The sequence below is a fragment of the Lygodium microphyllum genome, chromosome 14 (assembly GCF_053477565.2).
Source record: "Lygodium microphyllum isolate KBCC chromosome 14, Lygodium_microphyllum_v1.1.10, whole genome shotgun sequence".
NCBI classification, from domain to species: domain Eukaryota; kingdom Viridiplantae; phylum Streptophyta; class Polypodiopsida; order Schizaeales; family Lygodiaceae; genus Lygodium; species Lygodium microphyllum.
This window is the reverse complement of record NC_141148.1, coordinates 136,006,322-136,013,110: the sequence shown is the minus strand read 5'-3', so window position 1 is coordinate 136,013,110 and position 6,789 is coordinate 136,006,322. Positions and strand designations below refer to the sequence as shown.

The window sequence follows — 6,789 nt, the reverse complement described above, 5'->3', positions numbered from 1 at the left end:
TCTAAGAAAAGTGCATGGAATTATGGAATCAAAGGAAGGTTTGTGGAAGCGATCATCTAAGTTCAAAAGTTCCCATGACATAGAGTTGAAGGAAGTCTCTCAAAAGCTGCTTAAGCGAGCAAAGCACTAGTGAAGCACCGAGGGAGTATTTTGCCATCCAATTTTCAAGGCCGAAGTCGAAGTTTATGTGCAGATTACTCATTGTAAAGCTGACTGTCAAAGGGGCAATGCATGACTTCAAACATAAACCTCAAAGTCAAAATCAATGTTGGTGCTTAGATCTTGTAAGGGTGTACAGAAATTATCTTGTCAAAGAGGAGGTCTTTTTTTCATTCCTGCTCAACTAAAAGAGGAGAAGGGGAGACTAATTTGGTTTCAAAAACCATTTTTGGAGGGAAAAAGCATCTTTTGGTAAAAAAAGAAAGGGATTTTTCAGGCTTTGCAAGGGGGGTTCAGCGAACGAGCATCATGCCTTCCCACAAGACATTCCTGATTAAGAAGAAGTTGTGCAAGAAGCAAAGGAAAAACAGGCCGATACCTCACTGGATTCGTATGAGGACTGGGAACACAATAAGGTATAATGCCAAGCGGAGACATTGGCGTAGAACCAAGCTCGGGCTGTAGATGGGGTTTATGTCAGAGCATACGCTTGAGTGCTTGGATTCTATGGTTTTGCTGAGCTTGCAAGACCGATTGTTGCGAATTTGAGAAATTTTGGAGATTTGTAAGGGCATCATTTCTATGGCTCTGGCGGATGCAACAAATACTGACGCTAGGCTGAAGTTTCCTTGAAAACCCAAGTCATGGCTACTCACAAGCTGTGGATTGCGTTCCTGCCACTGCGACACGCATGAAGGTGGGTGAAAGGAGCTCCTTTTAGAAAAGAAGGCAGAAGCCCAACACAAGTTGACACACAAGCGATCACAAAAAGCTTTACAAGACAGAAAAGAGAGGTTATCCAATTGTCTAAAGTAGTCAACTTATTAGCTGAAGCAAGGAACCCTAGCCTCCCCTCGACATACATACGCAGAGAGAGAGAGAAAGAGAGAGAGAGAGAGAGGGGCCTTATGGATTATGAAAACCTTGCTTTGGTTCAGCCATGGATGCGCAGGTCACCATCCAAGATGCGGATTGGAACAGTAAGACTCCCAGATTCTTCAAGGTGGCTGGAACTCTGAGAAACAGAGATACAAATTGCTGGATTTGCTTGAGGACAGCAGATGAGAATAGAGCTTCCAAGGTAAAGAGTTGAAGAGGATTCAGCTAGCTAGTCAAAGGAGATCAAGCAAGGCTTTGCTTTGTCAAGACGTTTTTACTCAGGTCACATCCTGCTACGGGCAACAGTTTGGGTCCCAATTTGGGCCTGTGTTGAGGGCTTGGGTCTCAAGCTGGGCCTACGTCGATGAAATTCACTTGCGGAGTCCAAGTATATTCTGTGCTGTGCATTAGTGGTGAATGAGGACCAACCAACTGGTAGGAAACAAGAACCGCAGAATGATGAACAGGAAGAAGATACTTCAAAACCAAATTTTGTCAGTGTGAAGCTTACAAAGCAGCAAGATATTGCTCAAAACTGGACAGCATGTGCTGCTATACACAAGGCAAAGACAGGCAAGACACAGAGGAAGCCCTCCTTACAGCCTACCTTTCTGAACCCTGGTACTAATCAAGAAACACAAGAAGCCCCTGGAGGACTCTCTATTAAAAGAAACGGTTGAAATCTATGAAGCAGGATACAACAGGTCTTGGAAAACCTTGCAACAGGACTGATGGAATGGGTGGCTGCATGGCCACAACACAAGGCTAGAAAGACCAGCAGAGTAGCAACATATTTGTGGCTTAAGAGAAGTGCCTGCCTATCCTCTCTCAGAAATGAATACTCTCACCTTTTTATGAAGACAATTTAATACCCTGCTTTGGCTTTGGAGATACAATCAGATTCTCATTTTGTGCTTACCTGAACATACATCTTTTGTTGCCTTCTAAACTCCTACTTTGTAAGGATTCCTGAACATTTGTTCACAGACATTATTACCCAGCAGAATTTATCAAGTGCCAATGGAAAAATTGAATTCAAGCATCTGTATGTAAAACTGAATATGTTCAGATTTTTCTGAATATGAGCTTCATGTAACTCACTTGACAAGATATATAGTGTACTTTGGCATCAACAATTCAATTTTCTTCTTGTTAGTTTCTTCCATTGCTGTATCTTGAACCCTGTGTTCTGCAGCCCTTGCGTGAACTCTACGACAATGGGACCTAATGACCTAGCTAGTTTAAGGAGATCACTGAAACAAGGATGCACCTATTCTCTTCACCATAGTTGGTGATCCACTACTTAAGATGATGGATATCAAATTGTAGAGAGGACTAGTCTATGGTCTCCGTCTACTAATAACTCCCAAATGTGCACCCAACTTTTTGTTGATGACAACTCAAATTTGATTTTGGCTTATATGGCTAATTTGAGGCTGACAGTTAAAAGTAGTATGTAGTTCTGTGGTGTAAAAAGTAGTAAGCTTAAGTCATATATTCTCTATCGAGGTTTGGAAGATACATGTGATTCGATTTCTCAATTGGGCTATAAGATAATCAAGGTGAGGGAAGTTTTTTGGTATCTAGAGTGCCCTCCAAGGGTTGGGCATATGAATTGGATGCTAGGAAAGATGGAAGATATATTTAACACATTTGTGTACCTTTCCTTTGAGTTTTTGAGACAACTCAATAGTGGTAGATAAGATACTCTCACCTGAATGTTTTTTATAGTAGTAACCCCATTCTCCAAGGTGCAATGGAAAAGAGATGAGAAGTTACTGCATGTAAGAAGCTGGGAATAACAAATTAGTGTTAATAACATTGATATTATGCCATGTCACACTGACATTGGTATAAAAGGAGAGAAGATGTAATTTTTCACATCTTTTTGACACAATAATACAATTACAGACTTTCTCTCCCTTCTTGCTCACAGCTTCTATGGCTTCCCCTTCTTTCCTATCTTTCTCTCTCTAAATCTAGTCTTTCTCTCTCCTCGTCACTCTTCTTCTCTCACTTCCTCCAGTCTTTCTCTCTCTTTTGCAGTCTTCTCTCTCCTCTTTCTCTCTCCCTAGTTCTCTCTCTGACAAGTGGTATCAGAGCTTGAGTCTTTGATCCATTCTTTTCTTCCATTTTCAGTCCCATTTTCCTATTTCAAAATCAATTTCAGACAAAAATGGTACAAGACACTGACTAGTGGAGTGCTGCAGATCATCTACAATTAGTAAGAGACTACATCTGGAGATATCCAAGGTCAGATATGGCGGATAATGGCTTAAATGGTAGGACATCATCAAACTTCATGCAAAATTCAAAAGAGAGCTTCTCTTCTCTCTCTTTCAAGCTTTTGACTGAAGCTTCCATGGTGGCTGTCAAGAAAACCCCAAATACCTCTCTCTGCTGAACATTTCTCACTGCCAAAGCATGGGGCAAAAGGTTCTTTGTTGCCTAAGCTTCAGGAGGAGTACCATAGTTGATGCATGTTGCAGATTATCAGCCAAACAACAGCCCGAAATTTGCGCCAAAATTTGCGCTGAGTTTCCTACTCCTCCCTACTCAGTCTGCTCCAAACCTTCAACTCATTGATCAAAGACTTTGAAGGCTTCATCAGACACTTGTTTACAATCATCTTCATCCACAGAGGAACTCTGATCAGTCATTTCTTGCTCAAAACCCTAATACATAGCAAGGCAGCCATAGCCACAGACATGGAAGCTCAAATTTCTCTAAATTTTGGACTTCCCCGACCTTCAAGGCTTCTCTAAAGCTAAGTACAAGCTGGATAGACTTCAAGATTGAAGACATTGAAGAGATTTCAGCCCATGCATAACATTGGAGCTCAAATGGAAGGATTATTTTGGGGCTTTTCATCAAGGGGCTTGAATCCTTGAGGTTCAAGTGTTTAAGCAAGGCTAAAGCATTGATTCTTCAAGGATTTCATCATATTGGAGCTTGTATGGGCTAATTTTATGGAGATTTCAAGCTTTATTACGGATTTATGATGGATTATGAAGAACTTTTGCATCAATGGGATTGAAGCTGACATCCATTACATTCTTCAAGCTTAATGAAGGTATTCTCTTTTACTAATCTCTGAAATCTCTCAATAATCCAATTGCTAATGGCTTTTCCACTTGTTGATGGGAGATTATTGATCAATTAATTCATTGGATTGATTAATAAATCAGAGATTAGTGTTAATTCTCATTGATTCTAGCCTATTCCATTGAATTTCATTTTGATTCAATCATTACTTCATCATAGGTATCATTTGATCAGCTTGATGCATAACCTTGATTTGTTTTATTGAATTTCTTTCACCCAAGCTGAAATATTGTAAAAGGGTAAGTACTAGCAATCAGTGAGTCACTGAATTGCATTGGTAAGACCCTTCTTCTATTCCAAATTTTCAAAATCTCATTCAATTGCATCTCATGAAAGGCTGAATGAATATTTCAAAAATGCATATCATGCTGATTGCTTAGAACACTAGCCTTTGCCATGTTGATATTCCCACCGAGGAAAAAGGTGGATACCGGGGGAGATAGTGGGACAAAAGAGAGGAACTTTGCCCACCTCCTGGTGATTTGGAGCCCGTGTAGGGAGCCTGTCATGCCGTTTTATCTCTCACACAGGTACAGCGAGTGAAGAATTGAAGATTGAAGACTTTCCAAGGGCTCAAGTATCTATAGGATCAAAACAGGGTAAAACAGGGAATTTACAGGACACTTACAGGGTACTTACATATGGTTACAGGTACACCCTTCATTACTGAAGCACAGGTGCAGGTACTACAGGGTACCCACAGGTCCTATATACCCTTTTGCAGGGTTTGGTAGCCATTTTGGGGTTACTATCTTGCACTACAGGGTCAAAATAGGGCACTTACAGGTCTAGACAAGGTGCAGGACTAGACAGTTCAGACTCTGAAATCCGGCTACAGAATTTTTTGTCCTAGACCTGTTATAGTGTGCTATAGCTCATCTCGAAGAGGGCATTCTTAGCTTTGAATTGCACTAAAAATTTCTAGAATCGGAGCTCCCTAGCAAAAGTTATAGCCGTTTTTCTGACAAGGGGTACTGCAGGACTGCACTAATATGGCAGGACATAAAGACAAAAATAAGGTCCAGGAAGATTATGCTCAGCAAATCAGAGATTCCATGATGGATAGTACACTTCAAGAGAGCCCTGAAGAGCTTCAACAAAAAGGAGAAGTCAGTATAATCAATAATACTTTGTGTGCTCATGAACAAAGACATAGGGAACGACATGAGGCTCTTTTGTCAATAATGGAGCATATGGTTTTATCTACTGATCAAACGAAGTCTTCCATCGATAAGTTTCTGAATTTAACTACTCAAACCCAGGATTCTATTGACAAATTGGTGGAATCTAATGCTCAACTTATGGCACAATTTTCTCAGCTCATGCAATTGCAAATGGCATCAAGAGAAGCTAATGAGAAGGCTTGTTCAAACCGTGGCCCTTCAGCCCCACTTCAGCCATCTAACCAAAATGGTCATGGAAATGGGATTATTGGAAGAAGAGGCATTCCCAATAGTCAGTATGAAGTAGGAGAGGCTTCACAGAGGCATGATGACTATTTGGGCAATTTGAATGGGGCCAATACTCAAGCTTTTGGACTGCATACTCAAATTCTAGGGGTGCTCTACCAACATGAAGATTACATAGTAATTCTCAGCCACCTGTTGGAAGATTTCCGTCTCAATTTTGGAGGCTCCGTACTTGGTAATCCTGATCAGCCAATTTTGGGACAGCAACCCTTTCATGAAAAGGGAGTTTAAGGACAAAATTGTTTTAGCCAAATTTAATGGCAAATCATCTTCACCATCTGATTTAGAGGAATGGACCTCTAAGATGGAGTCCTTTGATATATACCCTAAAACTGATTATATGAAGATTCACTTTGCTTCCTTGCATCTGGAGGGATTTTCCCATACTTGGTGGAGGTATATCAAGAAAGAAAATATACTTATAGAGAATTGGGAAGCTTTCAAAGCACTTATGGCTGAAGTCTTTGTTTCGCCTCTTGAGAAAGAGAAGTTAGCATGGAGATGGTATGGTTTGGAACAAAGGGGCCTAAGTGTAAGAGAGTATACAAACCAATTCCTCAACTTGACCATGTATGTGGAAAGCATCAGTGATGAGGCTAAGCTTCACAAGTTTATGTATGGTCTGGAGCCATCTTTATCAGCTGATGTTATGGCACAAAATCCTACTTCACTTTTTAAGGCTATTGAGCTTGCGGAGCACTATGGAAGAAAGTATAGAAAAGAATCTTCATTTCAGCCTGGTTTTGGATAGCCAAGGACTGTTTTAAAGCAGGGACAAGTTGGTAATACTTATGGCAGTAATCATGTGCCCAATGGGAGCTTACGGGTACCAACTTATCCTCCATTTAATGCTTCTAGGCCTCAAAGTAATTTCAGGACAGCAAACAGTCCAAAAGTTGATTTCAAACAGGGGGACAGCAAGCCTAAGTCCATTTCAGCTAATACAAATCCCAAATCTATTCATGTGGATCTTATCAAAGAAAGGAAGGACAAAGGCTTATGTTCAAGTGTGGGGAAAAGTATACACCTGATCATGCTTCAAAGTATGTATACAAAAATGCCAAACCTAAGCTTCAGAGTATGTTGGTTTTTGAGGATTTTGAAGATAACATAGATGAAGCTAATGCAGTGGCATTTAATGTTGAAAATGAAGATCTTGAGGAGGAAGTTGGACAGG

The 6,789-nt window shown here is 40.5% G+C and overlaps 1 pseudogene; it reads left to right on the top strand.

Annotated features, from left to right (window-relative positions):
- Positions 1 to 468: 468 nt before the first annotated feature.
- LOC148026144 (large ribosomal subunit protein eL39 pseudogene) lies at positions 469 to 624 on the top strand (annotated as a pseudogene).
- The last annotated feature ends 6,165 nt before the right edge of the window (positions 625 to 6,789 follow it).